Below are 21902 nucleotides of genomic sequence, written 5' to 3' on the forward strand. Positions count from 1 at the left end.
CCTCCGATAACAAAGAGAAAGAAGCTTTCTGAGAAACTTCTTTTCGTTCTGTGAAATCATCTCACAGAGTTACAGCTTTCCCCTCAAGAAGCCTTTCGCTAAGACAGTTCTTGTGGAATTGGCAAAGTGATATTTGGAAGCCCATAGAGGGCTATGGTGAAAAGGAAATATCCTCAGATGAAATCTGTAAAGAAGCTTTCTGAGAAACTGCTTAGTGTTCTGTTAATTCATCTCACAGAGTTACATCTGTATTTCGTGGATCTCTTTGCTAGCCTTTTTTATGTGGAATCTGAGAATAGATATTTCGGATCCCTTTGAAGACTATAGAGCCAAAGGAAATATCCTTTGATAACAAAGAGAAAGAAGCTTTCTGAGAAACTTCTTTGTGTTCTGTGAAATCATCTCACAGAGTTACAGCTTTCCCCTCAAGAAGCCTTTCGCTAAGACAGTTCTTGTGGAATTGGCAAAGTGATACTTGGAAGCCCATAGTGGTCTATGTTGAAAAAGGAAATATCCTCAATGAAATCTGGAAAGAATCTTTCTGAGTAACTGCTTAGTGTTCTGTTAATTCATGTCAAAGAGTTACATCTGTTTTTCGTGGATCTCTTTGTAGCCTTATTTCTGTGGAATCTGAAAACAGATATTTCTGATCCCTTTTAAGACTATAAGGCCAGGGGAAATAACTTACTATAACAAAGAGAAAGAAGCTTTCTGAGAAACTTCTTGGCGTTCTGGGAAATCATCTCACAGAGTTACAGCTTTCCCCTCAAGAAGCCTTTCGCTACGACAGTTCATGTGTTATTTACAAAGTGATATTTGGAAGCCCTTAGATTGCTATGGTGAAAAAGGAAATATCCTCAGATGAAATCTGGAAAGAAGCTTTCTGAGAAACTGCTTAGTGTTCTTTAATTCATCTCACAGAGTTACATCTGTATTTCGTGGATCTCTTTGCTAGCCTTATTTCTGTGGAATCTGAGAACAGATATTTCGGATCCCATTGAAGACTATAGTGCCAAAGGTAATATACTTCGATAACAAAGAGAAAGAAGCTTTCTCAGAAACTTCTTTGTGTTCTGTGAAATCATCTCACAGAGTTACAGCTTTCCCCTCAAGAAGCCTTTCACTACGACAGTTCTTGTGTTATTTACAAAGTGATATTTGGAAGACCTTTGATTGCTATGGTGAAAAAGGAAATATCCTCAGATGAAATCTGGAAAGAAGCTTTCTGAGAAACTGCTTAGTGTTCTTTAATTCATCTCACAGAGTTACATCTGTGTTTCGTGGATCTCTTTGCTAGCCTTATTTCTGTGGAATCTGAGAACAGATATTTCGGATCCCATTGAAGACTATAGTGCCAAAGGAAATATCCTTCGATAAAAAAGAGAAAGAAACTTTCTGAGAAACTTCTTTGTGTTCTGTGAAATCATCTCACAGAGTTACAGCTTTCCCCTCAAGAAGACTTTCGCTAAGACAGTTCTTGTGGAATTGGCAAAGTGATATATGGAAGCCCATAGAGGGCTAGGGTGAAAAAGGAAATATCCTCAGATGAAATCTGGAAAGAAGCTTTCTGAGAAACTGCTTAGTGTTCTGTTAATTCATGTCACAGAGTTACATCTGTATTTCGTGGATCTCTTTGCTAGCCTTATTTCTGTGGAATCTGAGAACAGATATTTCGGATCCCTTTGAAGACTATAGTGCCAAAGGAAATATTCTCCGATGACAAAGAGAAAGAAGCTTTCTGAGAAACTACTTTGTGTTCTGTGAAATCATCTCACAGAGTTACAGCGTTCCCCTCAAGAAGTCTTTCGCTAAGACAGTTCTTGTGGAATTGGCAAAGTGATATTTGGAAGCCCATAGAGGGCTATGGTGAAAAAGGAAATATCCTCAGATGAAATCTGGAAAGAAGCTTTCTGAGAAACTGCTTGGTGTTCTGTTAATTCATCTCACAGAGTTACATCTGTGTTTCGTGGATCTCTTTGCTAGCCTTATTTCTGTGAAATCTGAGAACAGATATTTCGGATCCCTTAGAAGACTATAGAGCCAAAGGAAATATCCTCTGATTACAAAGAGAAAGAAGCTTTCTGAGAAACTTCTTTGTGTTCTGTGAAATCATCTCACAGAGTTACAGCTTTCCCCTCAAGAAGGCTTTCGCTAAGACAGTTCTTGTGGAATTGGCAAAGTGATATTTGGAAGCCCATAGAGGGCTATGGTCAAAAAGGAAATATCCTCAGATGAAATCTGGAAAGAAGCTTTTTGAGAAAATGTTTAGTTTTCGGTTAATTCATCTCACAGAGTTACATCTGTATTTCGTGGAACTCTTTGCTAGCCTTATTTCTGTGGAATCTGAGAACAGATATTTCGGATCCCTTTGAAGACTATAGGGCCAAAGGAAATATCCTCCGATAACAAAGAGAAAGAAGCTTTCTGAGAAACTTCTTTGCATTCTGTGAAATCATCTCACAGAGTTACAGCTTTCCCCTCAAGAAGCCTTTCGCTAAGACAGTTCTTGTGGAATTGGCAAAGTGATATTTGGAAGCCCATAGAGGGCTAGGGTGAAAAAGGAAATATCCTCAGATGAAATCTGGAAAGAAGATTTCTAAAAAACTGCTTGGTGTTCTATTAATTCATCTCACAGAGTTACATCTGTATTTCGTGGATCTCTTTGCTAGCCTTATTTCTGTGAAATCTGAGAACAGATATTTCGGATCCCTTTGAAGACTATAGGGCCAAAGGAAATATCCTCCGATAACAAAGAGAAAGAAGCTTTCTGAGAAACTTCTTTGTGTTCTTTGAATTCATCTCACAGAGTTACAGCTTTCCCCTCAAGAAGGCTTTCGCTAAGACAGTTCTTGTGGAATTGGCAAAGTGATATTTGGAAGCCCATAGAGGGCTATGGTCAAAAAGGAAATATCCTCAGATGAAATCTGGAAAGAAGCTTTCTGAGAAAATGCTTAGTTTTCGGTTAATTCATCTCACAGAGTTACATCTGTATTTCGTGGATCTCTTTGCTAGCCTTATTTCTGTGGAATCTGAGAACAGATATTTCGGATCCCTTTGAAGACTATAGGGCCAAAGGAAATATCCTCCGATAACAAAGAGAAAGAAGCTTTCTGAGAAACTTCTTTGCATTCCGTGAAATCATCTCACAGAGTTACAGCTTTCCCCTCAAGAAGCCTTTCGCTAAGACAGTTCTTGTGGAATTGGCAAAGTGATATTTGGAAGCCCATAGAGGGCTAGGGTGAAAAAGGAAATATCCTCAGATGAAATCTGGAAAGAAGATTTCTGAAAAACTGCTTGGTGTTCTAATAATTCATCTCACAGAGTTACATCTGTATTTCGTGGATCTCTTTGCTAGCCTTATTTCTGTGGAATCTGAGAACAGATATTTCGGATCCCTTTGAAGACAATAGCGCCAAAGGAAATATCCTCCGATAACAAAGAGAAAGAAGCTTTCTGAGAATCTTCTTTGCGTTATGTGAAATCATCTCACAGAGTTACAGCTTTCCCCTCAAGAAGCCTTTCGCTAAGACAGTTCTTGTGGAATTGGCAAAGTGATATTTGGAAGCCCATAGAGGGCTATGGTGAAAAAGGAAATATCCTCAGATGAAATCTGGAAAGAAGCTTTCTGAGAAACTGCATAGTGTTCTGTTAATTCATGTCACAGGGTTACATCTGTATTTCGTGGATCTCTTTGCTAGCCTTATTTCTGTGGAATCTGAGAACAGATATTTCGGATCCCTTTGAAGACTATAAGGCCAAAGGAAATATCCTCCGATAACAAAGAGAAAGAAGCTTTCTGAGAAACTTCTTGGCGTTCTGTTAAATCATCTCACAGAGTTACAGCTTTCCCCTCAAGAAGCCTTTCGCTAAGACAGTTCTTGTGGAATTGGCAAAGTGATATTTGGAAGCCCGTAGAGGACTATGATGAAAAAGGAAATATCCTCAGATGAAATCTGGAAAGAAGCTTTCTGAGAAACTGCTTAGTGTTCGGATAATTCACCTCAAAAAATTTCATCTGTATTTCGTGGATCTCTTTGCTAGCCTTATTTCCGTGGAATCTCAGAACAGATATTTCGGATCCCTTTGAAGATTATAGGGCCAAAGGAAATATCCTCCGATAAAAAAGAGAAAGAAGCTTTCTGAGAAATTTCTTTGTGTTCTGTGAAATCATCACACAGAGTTACAATTTACCCCTAAAGAAGCCTTTCGCTAAGACAGTTCTTGTGGAATTTGCAAAGTGATATTTGGAAGTCCATAGAGGGCTGCGGTGAGAAAGGAAATATCCTCAGATGAAATCTGGAAAGAAGCTTTCTGAGAAACTGCTTGGTGTTCTGTTAATTCATCTCACAGAGTTACATCTGTATTTCGTGGATCTCTTTGCTAGCCTTATTTCTGTGGAATCTGAGAACAGATATTTCGGATCCCTTTGAAGACTATAGGTCCAAAGGAAATATCCTCCGATTACAAAGAGAAAGAAGCTTTCTGAGAAACTTCTTTGGGTTCTGTGAAATCATCTCACAGAGTTACTGCTTTCCCCTCAAGAAGCCTTTCGCTACGACAGTTCTTGTGTTATTTACAAAGTGATATTTGGAAGCCCTTAGATTGCTATGGTGAAAAAGGAAATATCCTCAGATGAAATCTGGAAAGAAGCTTTCTGGGAAACTGCTTAGTGTTCGTTAATTCATCTCACAGAGTTACATCTGTGTTTGGTGGATCTCTTTGCTAGCCTTATTTCTGTGGAATCTGAGAACAGATATTTCGGATCCCATTGAAGACTATAGTGCCAAAGGTAATATCCTTCGATAACAAAGAGAAAGAAGCTTTCTGAGAAACTTCTTTGTGTTCTGTGAAATCATCTCACAGAGTTACAGCTTTCCCCTCAAGAAGCCTTTCACTAAGACAGATCTTGTGTTATTTACAAAGTGATATTTGGAAGCCCTTAGATTGCTATGGTGAAAAAGGAATTATCCTCAGATGAAATCTGGAAAGAAGCTTTCTGAGAAACTGCTTAGTGTTCTTTAATTCATCTCACAGAGTTACATCTGTGTTTCGTGGATGTCTTTGCTAGCCTTATTTCTGTGGAATGTGAGAACAGATATTTCGGATCCCATTGAAGATTATAGTGCCAAAGGTAATATCCTTCGATAACAACGAGAAAGAAACTTTCTGAGAAACTTTTTTGTGTTCTGTGAAATCATCTCACAGAGTTACAGCTTTCCCCTCAAGAAGACTTTCGCTAAGACAGTTCTTGTGGAATTGGGAAAGTGATATATGGAAGCCCATAGAGGGCTAGGGTGAAAAAGGAAATATCCTCAGATGAAATCTGGAAAGAAGCTTTCTGAGAAACTGCTTGGTGTTCTCTTATTTCATATCACAGAGTTATATCTGTATTTCGTGGATCTCTTTGCTAGCCTTATTTCTGTGGAATCTGAGAACAGATATTTCGGATCCCTTTGAAGACTATAGGGCCAAAGGAAATATCCTCCAATAAAAAAGAGAAAGAAGCTTTCTGAGAAATTTCTTTGTGTTCTGTGAAATCATCTCACAGAGTTACAGCTTTCCCCTCAAGAAGGCTTTCGCTAAGACAGTTCTTGTGGAATTGGCAAAGTGATATTTGGAAGCCCATAGAGGGCTATGGTGAAAAAGGAAATATCCTCAGATGAAATCTGTAAAGAAGCTTTCTGAGAAAATGCTTAGTTTTCGGTTAATTCATCTCACAGAGTTACATCTGTATTTCGTGGGTCTCTTTGCTAGCTTTATTTCTGTGGAATCTGAGAACAGATATTTTGGATCCCTTTTTTAGACTATAGGGCCAAAGGAAATATCCTCCGATAACAAAGAGAAAGAAGCTTTCTGAGAAACTTCTTTGCATTCTGTGAAATCATCTCACAGAGTTACAGCTTTCCCCTCAAGAAGCCTTTCGCTAAGACAGTTCTTGTGGAATTGGCAAAGTGATATTTGGAAGCCCATAGAGGGCTAGGGTGAAAAAGGAAATATCCTCAGATGAAATCTGGAAAGAAGATTTCTGAAAAACTGCTTGGTGTTCTATTAATTCATCTCACAGAGTTACATCTGTATTTCGTGGATCTCTTTCCTAGCCTTATTTCTGTGGAATCTGAGAACAGATATTTCGGATCCCTTTGAAGACAATAGCGCCAAAGGAAATATCCTCCGATAACAAAGAGAAAGAAGCTTTCTGAGAAACTTCTTTGCGTTCTGTGAAATCATCTCACAGAGTTACAGCTTTCCCCTCAAGAAGCCTTTCGCTAAGACAGTTCTTGTGGAATTGGCAAAGTGATATTTGGAAGCCCATAGAGGGCTATGGTGAAAAAGGAAATATCCTCAGATGAAATCTGGAAAGAAGCTTTCTGAGAAACTGCATAGTGTTCTGTTAATTCATGTCACAGGGTTACATCTGTATTTCGTGGATCTCTTTGCTAGCCTTATTTCTGTGGAATCTGAGAACAGATATTTCGGATCCCTTTGAAAACTATAAGGCCAAAGGAAATATCCTCCGATAACAAAGAGAAAGAAGCTTTCTGAGAAACTTCCTGGCGTTCTGTTAAATCATCTCACAGAGTTACAGCTTTCCCCTCAAGAAGCCTTTCGCTAAGACAGTTCTTGTGGAATTGGCAAAGTGATATTTGGAAGCCCGTAGAGGGCTATGATGAAAAAGGAAATATCCTCAGATGAAATCTGGAAAGAAGCTTTCTGAGAAACTGCTTAGTGTTCTTTAATTCATCTCACAGAGTTACATCTGTGTTTCGTGGATGTCTTTGCTAGCCTTATTTCTGTGGAATGTGAGAACAGATATTTCGGATCCCATTGAAGATTATAGTGCCAAAGGTAATATCCTTCGATAACAACGAGAAAGAAACTTTCTGAGAAACTTTTTTGTGTTCTGTGAAATCATCACACAGAGTTACAGCTTTCCCCTCAAGAAGCCTTTCGCTAAGACAGTTCTTGTGGAATTGGCAAAGTGATATTTGGAAGCCCATAGAGGGCTAGGGTGAAAAAGGAAATATCCTCAGATGAAATCTGGAAAGAAGATTTCTGAAAAACTGCTTGGTGTTCTATTAATTCATCTCACAGAGTTACATCTGTATTTCGTGGATCTCTTTCCTAGCCTTATATCTGTGGAATCTGAGAACAGATATTTCGGATCCCTTTTAAGACAATAGCGCCAAAGGAAATATCCTCCGATAACAAAGAGAAAGAAGCTTTCTGAGAAACTTCTTTGCGTTCTGTGAAATCATCTCACAGAGTTACAGCTTTCCCCTCAGGAAGCCTTTCGCTAAGACAGTTCTTGTGGAATTGGCAAAGTGATATTTGGAAGCCCATAGAGGGCTATGGTGAAAAAGGAAATATCCTCAGATGAAATCTGGAAAGAAGCTTTCTGAGAAACTGCATAGTGTTCTGTTAATTCATGTCACAGGGTCACATCTGTATTTCGTGGATCTCTTTGCTAGCCTTATTTCTGTGGAATCTGAGAACAGATATTTCGGATTCCTTTGAAAACTATAAGGCCAAAGGAAATATCCTCCGATAACAAAGAGAAAGAAGCTTTCTGAGAAACTTCCTGGCGTTCTGTTAAATCATCGCACAGAGTTACAGCTTTCCCCTCAAGAAGCCTTTCGCTAAGACAGTTCTTGTGGAATTGGCAAAGTGATATTTGGAAGCCCGTAGAGGGCTATGATGAAAAAGGAAATATCCTCAGATGAAATGTGGAAAGAAGCTTTCTGAGAAACTGCTTAGTGTTCGGATAATTCACCTCAAAAAATTTCATCTGTATTTCGTGGATCTCTTTGCTAGCCTTATTTCTGTGGAATCTGAGAACAGATATTTCGGATCCCTTTGAAGACAATAGCGCCAAAGGAAATATCCTCCGATAACAAAGAGAAAGAAGCTTTCTGAGAAACTTCTTTGCGTTCTGTGAAATCATCTCACAGAGTTACAGCTTTCCCCTCAGGAAGCCTTTCGCTAAGACAGTTCTTGTGGAATTGGCAAAGTGATATTTGGAAGCCCATAGAGGGCTATGGTGAAAAAGGAAATATCCTCAGATGAAATCTGGAAAGAAGCTTTCTGAGAAACTGCATAGTGTTCTGTTAATTCATGTCACAGGGTTACATCTGTATTTCGTGGATCTCTTTGCTAGCCTTATTTCTGTGGAATCTGAGAACAGATATTTCGGATCCCTTTGAAAACTATAAGGCCAAAGGAAATATCCTCCGATAACAAAGAGAAAGAAGCTTTCTGAGAAACTTCCTGGCGTTCTGTTAAATCATCTCACAGAGTTACAGCTTTCCCCTCAAGAAGCCTTTCGCTAAGACAGTTCTTGTGGAATTGGCAAAGTGATATTTGGAAGCCCGTAGAGGGCTATGATGAAAAAGGAAATATCCTCAGATGAAATCTGGAAAGAAGCTTTCTGAGAAACTGCTTAGTGTTCTTTAATTCATCTCACAGAGTTACATCTGTGTTTCGTGGATGTCTTTGCTAGCCTTATTTCTGTGGAATGTGAGAACAGATATTTCGGATCCCATTGAAGATTATAGTGCCAAAGGTAATATCCTTCGATAACAACGAGAAAGAAACTTTCTGAGAAACTTTTTTGTGTTCTGTGAAATCATCTCACAGAGTTACAGCTTTCCCCTCAAGAAGACTTTCGCTAAGACAGTTCTTGTGGAATTGGGAAAGTGATATATGGAAGCCCATAGAGGGCTAGGGTGAAAAAGGAAATATCCTCAGATGAAATCTGGAAAGAAGCTTTCTGAGAAACTGCTTGGTGTTCTGTTATTTCATATCACAGAGTTATATCTGTATTTCGTGGATCTCTTTGCTAGCCTTATTTCTGTGGAATCTGAGAACAGATATTTCGGATCCCTTTGAAGACTATAGGGCCAAAGGAAATATCCTACGATAACAAAGAGAAAGAAGCTTTCTGAGAAATTTCTTTGTGTTCTGTGAAATCATCTCACAGAGTTACAGCTTTCCACTCAAGAAGGCTTTCGCTAAGACAGTTCTTGTGGAATTGGCAAAGTGATATTTGGAAGCCCATAGAGGGCTATGGTCAAAAAGGAAATATCCTCAGATGAAATCTGGAAAGAAGCTTTCTGAGAAAATGCTTAGTTTTCGGTTAATTCATCTCACAGAGTTACATCTGTATTTCGTGGGTCTCTTTGCTAGCTTTATTTCTGTGGAATCTGAGAACTGATATTTTGGATCCCTTTGAAGACTATAGGGCCAAAGGAAATATCCTCCGATAACAAAGAGAAAGAAGCTTTCTGAGAAACTTCTTTGCATTCTGTGAAATCATCTCACAGAGTTACAGCTTTCCCCTCAAGAAGCCTTTCGCTAAGACAGTTCTTGTGGAATTGGCAAAGTGATATTTGGAAGCCCATAGAGGGCTAGGGTGAAAAAGGAAATATCCTCAGATGAAATCTGGAAAGAAGATTTCTGAAAAACTGCTTGGTGTTCTATTAATTCATCTCACAGAGTTACATCTGTATTTCGTGGATCTCTTTCCTAGCCTTATATCTGTGGAATCTGAGAACAGATATTTCGGATCCCTTTGAAGACAATAGCGCCAAAGGAAATATCCTCCGATAACAAAGAGAAAGAAGCTTTCTGAGAAACTTCTTTGCGTTCTGTGAAATCATCTCACAGAGTTACAGCTTTCCCCTCAGGAAGCCTTTCGCTAAGACAGTTCTTGTGGAATTGGCAAAGTGATATTTGGAAGCCCATAGAGGGCTATGGTGAAAAAGGAAATATCCTCAGATGAAATCTGGAAAGAAGCTTTCTGAGAAACTGCATAGTGTTCTGTTAATTCATGTCACAGGGTCACATCTGTATTTCGTGGATCTCTTTGCTAGCCTTATTTCTGTGGAATCTGAGAACAGATATTTCGGATTCCTTTGAAAACTATAAGGCCAAAGGAAATATCCTCCGATAACAAAGAGAAAGAAGCTTTCTGAGAAACTTCCTGGCGTTCTGTTAAATCATCTCACAGAGTTACAGCTTTCCCCTCAAGAAGCCTTTCGCTAAGACAGTTCTTGTGGAATTGGCAAAGTGATATTTGGAAGCCCGTAGAGGGCTATGATGAAAAAGGAAATATCCTCAGATGAAATCTGGAAAGAAGCTTTCTGAGAAACTGCTTAGTGTTCGGATAATTCACCTCAAAAAATTTGATCTGTATTTCGTGGATCTCTTTGCTAGCCTTATTTCTGTGGAATCTCAGAACAGATATTTCGGATCCCTTTGAAGATTATAGGGCCAAAGGAAATATCCTCCGATAACAAAGAGAAAGAAGCTTTCTGAGAAATTTCTTTGTGTTCTGTGAAATCATCACACAGAGTTACAATTTACCCCTAAAGAGGTCTTTCACTAAGACAGTTCTTGTGGAATTTGCAAAGTGATATTTGGAAGTCCATAGAGGGCTGCGGTGAGAAAGGAAATATCCTCAGATGAAATCTGGAAAGAAGCTTTCTGAGAAACTGCTTGGTGTTCTGTTAATTCATCTCACAGTGTTACATCTGTATTTCGTGGATCTCTTTGCTAGCCTTATTTCTGTGGAATCTGAGAACAGATATTTCGGATCCCTTTGAAAACTATAGGTCCAAAGGAAATATCCTCCGATTACAAAGAGAAAGAAGCTTTCTGGGAAACTTCTTTGTGTTCTGTGAAATCATCTCACAGAGTTACTGCTTTCCCCTCAAGAAGCCTTTCGCTACGACAGTTCTTGTGTTATTTACAAAGTGATATTTGGAAGCCCTTAGATTGCTATGGTGAAAAAGGAAATATCCTCAGATGAAATCTGGAAAGAAGCTTTCTGAGAAACTGCTTAGTGTTCGTTAATTCATCTCACAGAGTTACATCTGTGTTTCGTAATCTCTTTGCTAGCCTTATTTCTGTGGAATCTGAGAACAGATATTTCGGATCCCATTGAAGACTATAGTGCCAAAGGTAATATCCTTCGATAACAAAGAGAAAGAAGCTATCTGAGAAACTTCTTTGTGTTCTGTGAAATCATCTCACAGAGTTACAGCTTTCCCCTCAAGAAGCCTTTCGCTACGACAGTTCTTGTGTTATTTACAAAGTGATATTTGGAAGCCCTTAGATTGCTATGGTGAAAAAGGAAATATCCTCAGATGAAATCTGGAAAGAAGCTTTCTGAGAAACTGCTTAGTGTTCTTTAATTCATCTCACAGAGTTACATCTGTGTTTCGTGGATCTCTTTGCTAGCCTTATTTCTGTGGAATGTGAGAAGAGATATTACGGATCCCATTGAAGTTTATAGTGCCAAAGGTAATATCCTTCGATAACAACGAGAAAGAAACTTTCTGAGAAACTTCTTTGTGTTCTGTGAAATCATCTCACAGAGTTACAGCTTTCCCTTCCAGAAGACTTTCGATAAGACAGTTCTTGTGGAATTGGCAAAGTGATATATGGAAGCCCATAGAGGGCTAGGGTGAAAAAGGAAATATCCTCAGATGAAATCTGGAAAGAAGCTTTCTGAGAAACTGCTTGGTGTTCTGTTATTTCATATCACAGTGTTATATCTGTATTTCGTGGACCTCTTTGCTAGCCTTATTTCTGTGGAATCTGAGAACAGATATTTCGGATCCCTTTGAAGACTATAGGGCCAAAGGAAATATTCTCCGATGACAAAGAGAAAGAAACTTTCTGAGAAACTACTTTGTGTTCTGTGAAATCAACTCACAGAGTTACAGCGTTCCCCTCAAGAAGTCTTTCGCTAAGACAGTTCTTGTGGAATTGGCAAAGTGATATTTGGAAGCCCATAGAGGGCTATGGTGAAAAAGGAAATATCCTCAGATGAAATCTGGAAAGAAGCTTTCTGAGAAACTGCTTGGTGTTCTGTTAATTCATCTCAGAGAGTTACATCTGTATTTCGTGGATCTCTTTGCTAGCCTTATTTCTGTGAAATCTGAGAACAGATATTTCGGATCCCTCAGAAGACTATAGAGCCAAAGGAAATGTCCTCTGATTACAAAGAGAAAGAAGCTTTCTGAGAAACTTCTTTGTGTTCTGTGAAATCATCTCAGAGAGTTACAGCTTTCCCCTCAAGAAGCCTTTCGCTAAGACAGTTCTTGTGGAATTGGCAAAGTGATATTTGGAAGCCCATAGAGGGCTATGGTGAAAAAGGAAATATCCTCAGATGAAATCTGGAAAGAAGCTTTCTGAGAAAATGCTTAGTTTTCGGTTAATTCATCTCACAGAGTTACATCTGTATTTCGTGGATCTCTTTGCTAGCCTTATTTCTGTGGAATCTGAGAACAGGTATTTCGGATCCCTTTGAGACTATAGGGCCAAAGGAAATATCCTCCGATAACAAAGAGAAAGAAGCTTTCTGAGAAACTTCTTTGTGTTCTGTGAAGTCATCTCAGAGAGTTACAGCTTTCCCCTCAAGAAACCTTTCGCTTAGACAGGTCTTTTGGAATTGGCAAAGTGATATTTGGAAGCCCATAGAGGGCTATGCTGAAAAAGGAAATATACTCAGATGAAATCTGGAAGGAAGCTTTCTGAGAAACTGATTAAGGTTCTGTTAATTCATCTCACAGAGTTACATCTGTATTTCGTGGATCTCTTGCTAGCCTTATTTCTGTGGAATCTGAGAACAGATATTTCGGATCCCTTTGAAGACTATAGGGCCAAAGGAAATATCCTCCGATTACAAAGAGAAAGAAGCTTTCTGAGAAACTTCTTTGTGTTCTGTGAAATCATCTCACAGAGTTACAGCTTTCCCCTCAAGAAGCCTTTCGCTAAGACAGTTCTTGTGGATTTGGCAAAGTGATATTTGGAAGCCCATAGAGGGCTACGGTGAAAAAGGAAATATCCTCAGATGAAATCTGGAAAGAAGCTTTCTGAGAAACTGCTTAGTGTTCTGTTAATTCGTCTCACAGAGTTACCTATGTATTTCGCGGATCTCTTTGCTATCCTTATTTCTGTGGACTCTGAGAACAGATATTTCGGATCCCTTTGAAGACTATAGGGCCAAAGGAAATATCCTTCGATAACAAAGAGAAAGAAGCTTTCTGAGAAACTTCTTTGTGTTCTGTGAAATCATCTCACAGAGTTACAGCTTTCCCCGCAAGAAGCCTTTCGCTAAGACAGTTCTTGTGGAATTGGCAAAGTGATATTTGGAAGCACATAGAGGGCTAGGGTGAAAAAGGAAATATCCTCAGATGAAATCTGGAAAGAAGCTTTCTGAGAGACTGCTTGGTGTTCTGTTAATTCATATCACAGAGTTATATCTATATTTCGTGGATCTCTTTGCTAGCCTTATTTCTGTGGAATCTGAGAACAGATATTTCGGATCCCTTTGTAGACTATAGGGCCAAAGGAAATATCCTCCGATAACAAAGAGAAAGAAGCTTTCTGAGAAACTTCTTTGTGTTCTGTGAAATCATCTCACAGAGTTACAGCTTTCCCCTCAAGAAGTCTTTCGCTAAGACAGTTCTTGTGGAATTGGCAAAGTGATATTAGAAGGCCTTAGAGGGCTATGGTGAAAAAGGAAATATCCTCAGATGAAATCTGGAAAGAAGCTTTCCGAGAATCTGCTTGGTGTTCTGTTAATTCATCTCACACAGTTACATCTGTATTTCGTGGATCTCTTTGCTAGCCTTATTTCTGTGGAATCTGAGAACAGATATTTCGGATCCCTTTGAAGACTATAGAGCCAAAGGAAATATCCTCCGATAACAAAGAGAAAGAAGCTTTCTGAGAAACTTCTTGTCGTTCTGGGAAATCATCTCACAGAGTTACAGCTTTCCCCTCAAGAAGCCTTTCGCTAAGACAGTTCTTGTGGAATTGGCAAAGTGATATTGGGAAGCCCATAGAGGTCTATGTTGAAAAAGGAAATATCCTCAGATGAAATCTGGAAAGAAGCTTTCTGAGAAACTGCTTAGTGTTCGGTTAAGTCATCTCACAAAATTACTTCTGTATTTCCTGGAACTCTTTGCTAGCCTTATTTCTGTGGAATCTGAGAACAGATATTTCGGATCCCTTTGAAGATTATAGGGCCAAAGGAAATATCCTCCGATAACAAAGAGAAAGAAGCTTTCTGAGAAATTTCTTTGTGTTCTGTGAAATCATCTCACAGAGTTACAATTTTTCCCAAAAGAAGTCTTTCGCTAAGACAGTTCTTGTGGAATTGGCAAAGTGATATATGGAACCCCTAGAGGGCTATGGTGAAAGAGGAAATATCCTCAGATGAAATCTGGAAAGAAGCTTTCTGAAAAACAGCTTAGTGTTCTGTTAATTCATCTCACAGAGTTACATCTGTATTTCGTGTATCTCTTTGCTAGCCTTATTTCTGTGGAATCTGAGAACAGATATTTCGGATCCCTTTGAAGACTATAGGGCCAAAGGAAATATCCTCTGACAACAAGGAGAAAGACGCTTTCTGAGAAACATCTTTGTGTTCTGTGAAATCATCTCACAGAGTTACAGCTTTCCCCTCAAGAAGCCTTTCGCTAAGACAGTTGTTGTGGAATTGGCAAAGTGATATTTGTAAGCCCATAGAGGGCTATGTTAAAAAAGGAAAAATCCTCAGATGAAATCTGGAAAGAAGTTTTCTGAGAAACTGCTTAGTGTTCTCTCAATTCATCTCACAGAGTTACATGTGTATTTCGTGGATCTCTTTGCTAGCTTTATTTCTGTGGAATCTGAGAACAGATATTTCGGATCCCTTAGAAGACTATAGTGCCAAAGGAAATATCCTCCGATAACAAAGAGAAAGAAGCTTTCTGAGAAATTTCTTTGTGTTCTGTGAAATCATCTCACAGAGTTACAGCTTTCCCCTCAAGAAGCCTTTCGCTAGGACAGTTCTTGTGGAATTGGCAAGTGATATTTGGAAGTCCATAGAGGGCTGGGGTGAGAAAGGAAATATCCTCAGATGAAATCTGGAAAGAAGCTTTCTGAGAAACTGCTTGGTGTCCTGTTAATTCATCTCACAGAGTTACATCTGTATTTCGTGGATCTCTTTGCTAGCCTTATTTCTGTGGAATCTGAGAACAGATATTTCGGATCCCTTAGAAGACTATAGTGCCAAAGGAAATATCCTCCGATAACAAAGAGAAAGAAGCTTTCTGAGAAATTTCTTTGTGTTCTGTGAAGTCATCTCAGAGATTTACAGCTTTCCCCTCAAGAAACCTTTCGCTTAGACAGGTCTTTTGGAATTGGCAAAGTGATATTTGGAAGCCCATAGAGGGCTATGCTGAAAAAGGAAATATACTCAGATGAAATCTGGAAGGAAGCTTTCTGAGAAACTGATTAAGGTTCTGTTAATTCATCTCACAGAGTTACATCTGTATTTCGTGGATCTCTTGCTAGCCTTATTTCTGTGGAATCTGAGAACAGATATTTCGGATCCCTTTGAAGACTATAGGGCCAAAGGAAATATCCTCCGATTACAAAGAGAAAGAAGCTTTCTGAGAAACTTCTTTGTGTTCTGTGAAATCATCTCACAGAGTTACAGCTTTCCCCTCAATAAGCATTTCGCTACGACAGTTCTTGTGTTATTGACAAAGTGATATTTGGAAGCCCTCTGAGGGCTATGGTGAAAAAGGAAATATAGTCAGATGAAATCTGGAAAGAAGCTTTCTGAGAAACTGCTTAGTGTTCTGTTAATTCATCTCACAGAATTACATCTGTGTTTCGTGCATTTCTTTGCTAGCCTTATTTCTGTGGAATCTGAGAACAGATATTTCGGATCCCATTTAAGACTATAGTGCCAAAGGACATATCCTTCGATAACAAAGAGAAAGAAGCTTTCTGAGAAACTTCTTGGCGTTCTCGAAATCATCTCACAGAGTTACAGCTTTCCCCTCAAGAAGCCTTTCGCTAAGACAGTTCTTCTGGAATTGGCAAAGTGATATTTGGAAGCCCATAGATGGCTATGATGAAAAAGGAAATATCCTCAGATGAAATCTGGAAAGAAGCTTTCTGAAAAACAGCTTAGTGTTCTGTTAATTCATCTCACAGAGTTACATCTGTATTTCGTGGATCTCTTTGCTAGCCTTATTTCTGTGGAAGCTGAGAACAGATATTTCGGATCCCTTTGAAGACTATAGGGCCAAAGGAAATATCCTCTGACAACAAGGAGAAAGACGCTTTCTGAGAAACTTCTTTTTGTTCTGTGAAATCATCTCACAGAGTTACAGCTTTCCCCTCAAGAAGCCTTTCGCTAAGACAGTTGTTGTGGAATTGGCAAAGTGATATTTGTAAGCCCATAGAGGGCTATGTTAAAAAATGAAAAATCCTCAGATGAAATCTGGAAAGCAGCTTTCTGAGAAACTGCTTGGTGTTCTGTTGATTCATCTCACAGAGTTACATCTGTATTTCGTGGATCTCTTTACTAGCCTTATTTCTGTGAAATCTGAGAACAGATATTTCGGATCCCTTAGAAGATTATAGAGCCAAAGGAAATATCCTCTGATAACAAAGAGAAAGAAGCTTTCTGAGAAACTTCTTTGTGTTCTGTGAAATCATCTCACAGAGTTACAGCTTTCCCCTCAAGAAGCCTTTCGCTAAGACAGTTCTTGTGGAATTGGCAAAGTGATATTTGGAAGCCCATAGAGGGCTATGTTGAAAAAGGAAATATCCTCAGATGAAATTTGGAAAGAATCTTTCTGAGAAACTGCTTAGTGTTCTGTTAATTCATGTCACAGTGTTACATCTGAATTTCGTGGATCTCTTTGCTAGCCTTATTTCTGTGGAATCAGAGAACAGATATTTCGGATCCCTTTGAAGACTATAAGGCCAAAGGAAATATCCTCCGATAACAAAGAGAAAGAAGCTTTCTGAGAAACTTCTTTGTGTTCTGTGAAATCATCTCACAGAGTTACAGCTTTCCCCTCAAGAAGCCTTTCGCTAAGACAGTTCTTGTGGAATTGGCAAAGTGATATTTGGAAGCCCATAGAGGGCTATGATGAAAAAGGAAATATCCTCAGATGAAATCTGGAAAGAAGCTTTCTGAGAAACTGATTAAGGTTCTGTTAATTCATCTCACAGAGTTACATGTGTGTTTCATGGATCCCTTTGCTAGCCTTATTTCTGTGGAATATCAGAACAGATATTTCGGATCCCTTTGAAGATTATATGGCCAAAGGAAATATCCTCCGATAAAAAAGAGAAAGAAGCTTTCTGAGAAACTTCTTTGTGTTCTGTGAAATCATCTCACAGAGTTACAGCTTTCCCCTCCAGAAGTCTTTCGCTAAGACAGTTCTTGTGGAATTGGCAAAGTGATATTACAAGGCCTTAGAGGGCTATGGTGAAAAAGGAAATATCCTCAGATGAAATCTGGAAAGAAACTTTCTGAGAAACTGCTTCGTGTTCTGTTAATTCATATCACAGAGTTATATCTATATTTCGTGGATCTCTTTGCTAGCCTTATTTCTGTGGAAACTGAGTACAGATATTTCGGATCCCTTTGAAGACTATGAGGCCAAAGGAAATATCCTCCGATAACAAAGACTAAGAAGCTTTCTGAGAAACTTCTTGGCGTTCTGTGAAATCATCTCACAGAGTTACAGCTTTCCCCTCAAGAAGCCTTTCGCTAAGACAGTTCTTGTGGAATTGGCAAAGTGATATTTGGAAGCCCATAGAGGGCTATGATGAAAAAGGAAATATCCTCAGATGAAATCTGGAAAGAAGCTTTCTGAGAAACTGCTTAGTGTTCGGTTAATTCATCTCACAAAATTATATCTGTATTTCATGGATCTCTTTGCTAGCCTTATTTCTGTGGAATCTCAGAACAGATATTTCGGATCCCTTTGAAGATTATAGGGCCAATGGAAATATCCTCCGATAACAAAGAGAAAGAAGCTTTCTGAGAAATTTCTTTGTGTTCTGTGAAGTCATCTCACAGAGTTACAGCTTTCCCCTCAAGAAGCCTTTCGCTAAGACAGTTCTTGTGGAATTGGCAAAGTGATATTTGGAAGCCCATAGAGGCCTATGGTGAAAAAGGAAATATCCTCAGATGAAATCTGGAAAGAATCTTTCTGAGAAACTGCTTAGTGTTCTGTTAATTCATGTCACAGAGTTACATTTGTATTTCTTGGATCTCTTTGCTAGCCTTATTACTGTCGCATCTGAGAACAGATATTTCGGATCCCTTTGAAGACTATAAGGCCAAAGGAAATATCCTCCGATAACAAAGAGAAAGAAGCTTTCTGAGAAACTTCTTCGTGTTCTGTGAAATCATCTCACAGAGTTACAGCTTTCCCCTCAAGAAGCCTTTCGCTAAGAGAGTTCTTGTGGAATTGGCAAGGTGATATTTGGAAGCCCATAGAGGGCTATGATGAAAAAGGAAATATCCTCAGATGAAATCTGGAAAGAAGCTTTCCGAGAAACTGCTTAGTGTTCGGTTAATTCATCTCACAAAATTACATCTGTATTTCGTGGATCTCTTTGCTAGCCTTATGTCTGTGGTATCTCAGAACAGATATTTCGGATCCCTTTGAAGATTAAAGGGCCAAAGGAAATATCCTCCGATAACAAAGAGAAAGAAGCTTTCTGAGAAATTTCTTTGTGTTCTTTGAAATCATCTCACAGAGTTACAATTTTCCCCTAAAGAAGTCTTTCGCTAAGACAGTTCTTGTGGAATTGGCAAAGTGATATTTGGAAGCCCATAGAGGGCTATGATGAAAAAGGAAATATCCTCAGATGAAATCTGGAAAGAAGCTTTCTGAGAAACTGCTTAGTGTTCGGTTAATTCATCTCACAAAATTAAATCTGTATTTCGTGGATCTCTTGGCTAGCCTTATTTCTGTGGAATCTGAGAACAGATATTTCGGATCCCTTTGAAGATTATAGGGCCAAAGGAAATATCCTCCGATAACAAAGAGAAAGTAGCTTTCTGAGAAATTTCTTGGTGTTCTGTGAAATCATCTCACAGAGTTACAATTTTCCCCTAAAGAAGTCTTTCGCTAAAACAGTTCTTGTGGAATTGGCAAAGTGATATTTGGAAGCCCTTAGAGGGCTATGGTGAAAAAGGAAATATCCTCAGATGAAATCTGGAAAGAAGCTTTCTGAGAAACTGCTTGGTGTTCTGTTAATTCATCTCACAGAGTTACATCTGTATTTCGTGGATCTCTTTGCTAGCCTTATTTCCGTGGAATCTGAGAACAGATATTTCGGATCCCTTTGAAGACTATAGGGCCAAAGGAAATATCCTCCGATAACAAAGAGAAAGAAGCTTTCTGAGAAACTTCTTTGCATTCTGTGAAATCATCTCACAGAGTTACAGCTTTCCCCTCAAGAAGCCTTTCGCTAAGAGAGTTCTTGTGGAATTGGCAAAGTGATATTTGGAAGCCCATAGAGGGCAAGGGTGAAAAAGCAAATATCCTCAGATGAAATCTGGAAAGAAGCTTTCTGAGAAACTGCTTGGTGTTCTGTTAATTCATCTCACAGAGTTACATCTGTATTTCGTGGATCTCTTTGCTAGCCTTATTTCCGTGGAATCTGAGAACAGATATTTCGGATCCCTTTGAAGACTATAGGGCCAAAGGAAATATCCTCCGATAACAAAGAGAAAGAAGCTTTCTGAGAAACTTCTTTGCATTCTGTGAAATCATCTCACAGAGTTACAGCTTTCCCCTCAAGAAGCCTTTCGCTAAGACAGTTCTTGTGGAATTGGCAAAGTGATATTTGGAAGCCCATAGAGGGCTAGGGTGAAAAAGCAAATATCCTCAGATGAAATCTGGAAAGAAGCTTTCTGATAAACTGCTTGGTGTTCTGTTAATTCATATCACAGAGTTATATCTATATTTCGTGGATCTCTTTGCTAGCCTTATTTCTGTGGTAACTGAGTACAGATATTTCGGATCCCTTTGAAGACTATAAGGCCAAAGGAAATATCCTCCGATAACAAAGAGAAAGAAGCTTTCTGAGAAACTTCTTGGCGTTCTGTGAAATCATCTCACAGAGTTACAGCTTTCCCCTAAAGAAGCCTTTCGCTAAGACAGTTCTTGTGGAATTGGGAAAGTGATATTTGGAAGCCCATAGAGGGCTATGATGAAAAAGGAAATATCCTCAGATGAAATTTGGAAAGAAGCTTTCTGAGAAACGGCTTAGTGTTCAGTTAATTCATCTCACAAAATTACATCTGTATTTCATGGATCTCTTTGCTAGCCTTATTTCTGTGGAATCTCAGAACAGATATTTCAGATCCCTTTGAAGATTACAGGGCCAAAGGAAATATCCTCCGATAACAAAGAGAAAGAAGCTTTTCTGAGAAATTTCTTTGTGTTCTGTGAAGTCATCTCACAGCTTTCCCCTCAAGAAACCTTTCGCTTAGACAGGTCTTTTGGAATTGGCAAAGTGATATTTGGAAGCCCGTAGAGGGCTATGGTGAAAAAGGAAATATCCTCAGATGAAATCTGGAAAGAAGCTTCCTGAGAAACTGATTAAGGTTCTCTTAATTCATCTCACAGAGTTACATCTGTGTTTCATGGATCTCTTTGCTAGCCTTATTTCTGTGGAATCTCAGAACAGATATTTCGGATCCTTTTGAAGATTATAGGGCCAAAGGAAATATCCTCCGATAACAAAGAGAAAGAAGCTTTCTGAGAAACTTCTTTGTGTTCTGTGAAATCATCTCACAGAGTTACAGCTTTCCCCTCAAGAAGACTTTCGCTAAGACAGTTCTTGTGGAATTGGCAAAGTGATATTTGGAAGCCCATAGAGGGCTATGGTGAAAAAGGAAATATCCTCAGATGAAATCTGGAAAGAAGCTTTCTGAGAAACTGCTTGGTGTTCTGTTATTTAATATCACAGAGTTATATCTGTATTTCGTGGATCTCTTTGCTAGCCTTATTTCTGTGGAATCTGAGAACAGATATTTCGGATCCCTTTGAAGACTATAGGGCCAAAGGAAATATCCTCCGATGACAAAGAGAAAGAAGCTTTCTGAGAAACTACTTTGTGTTCTGTGAAATCATCTCACAGAGTTACAGCGTTCCCCTCAAGAAGTCTTTCGCTAAGACAGTTCTTGTGGAATTGGCAAAGTGATATTTGGAAGCCCATAGAGGGCTATGGTGAAAAAGGAAATATCCTCAGATGAAATCTGGAAAGCAGCTTTCTGAGAAACTGCTTGGTGTTCTGTTGATTCATCTCACAGAGTTACATCTGTATTTCGTGGATCTCTTTACTAGCCTTATTTCTGTGAAATCTGAGAACAGATATTTCGGATCCCTTAGAAGATTATAGAGCCAAAGGAAATATCCTCTGATAACAAAGAGAAAGAAGCTTTCTGAGAAACTTCTTTGTGTTCTGTGAAATCATCTCACAGAGTTACAGCTTTCCCCTCAAGAAGCCTTTCGCTAAGACAGTTCTTGTGGAATTGGCAAAGTGATATTTGGAAGCCCATAGAGGGCTAGGGTGAAAAAGGAAATATCCTCAGATGAAATCTGGAAAGAAGCTTTCTGAGAAACTGCTTGGTGTTCTGTTAATTCATATCACAGAGTTATATCTATATTTCGTGGATCTCTTTGCTAGCCTTATTTCTGTGGTAACTGAGTACAGATATTTCGGATCCCTTTGAAGACTATAAGGCCAAAGGAAATATCCTCCGATAACAAAGAGAAAGAAGCTTTCTGAGAAACTTCTTGGCGTTCTGTGAAATCATCTCACAGAGTTACAGCTTTCCCCTCAAGAAGCCTTTCGCTAAGACAGTTCTTGTGGAATTGGCAAAGTGATATTTGGAAGCCCATAGAGGGCTATGATGAAAAAGGAAATATCCTCAGATGAAATTTGGAAAGAAGCTTTCTGAGAAACTGCTTAGTGTTCAGTTAATTCATCTCACAAAATTACATCTGTATTTCATGGATCTCTTTGCTAGCCTTATTTCTGTGGAATCTCAGAACAGATATTTCGGATCCCTTTGA

Source organism: Macaca nemestrina, chromosome 15 (genome assembly GCF_043159975.1).
Source record: "Macaca nemestrina isolate mMacNem1 chromosome 15, mMacNem.hap1, whole genome shotgun sequence".
NCBI classification, from domain to species: Eukaryota; Metazoa; Chordata; class Mammalia; order Primates; family Cercopithecidae; genus Macaca; species Macaca nemestrina.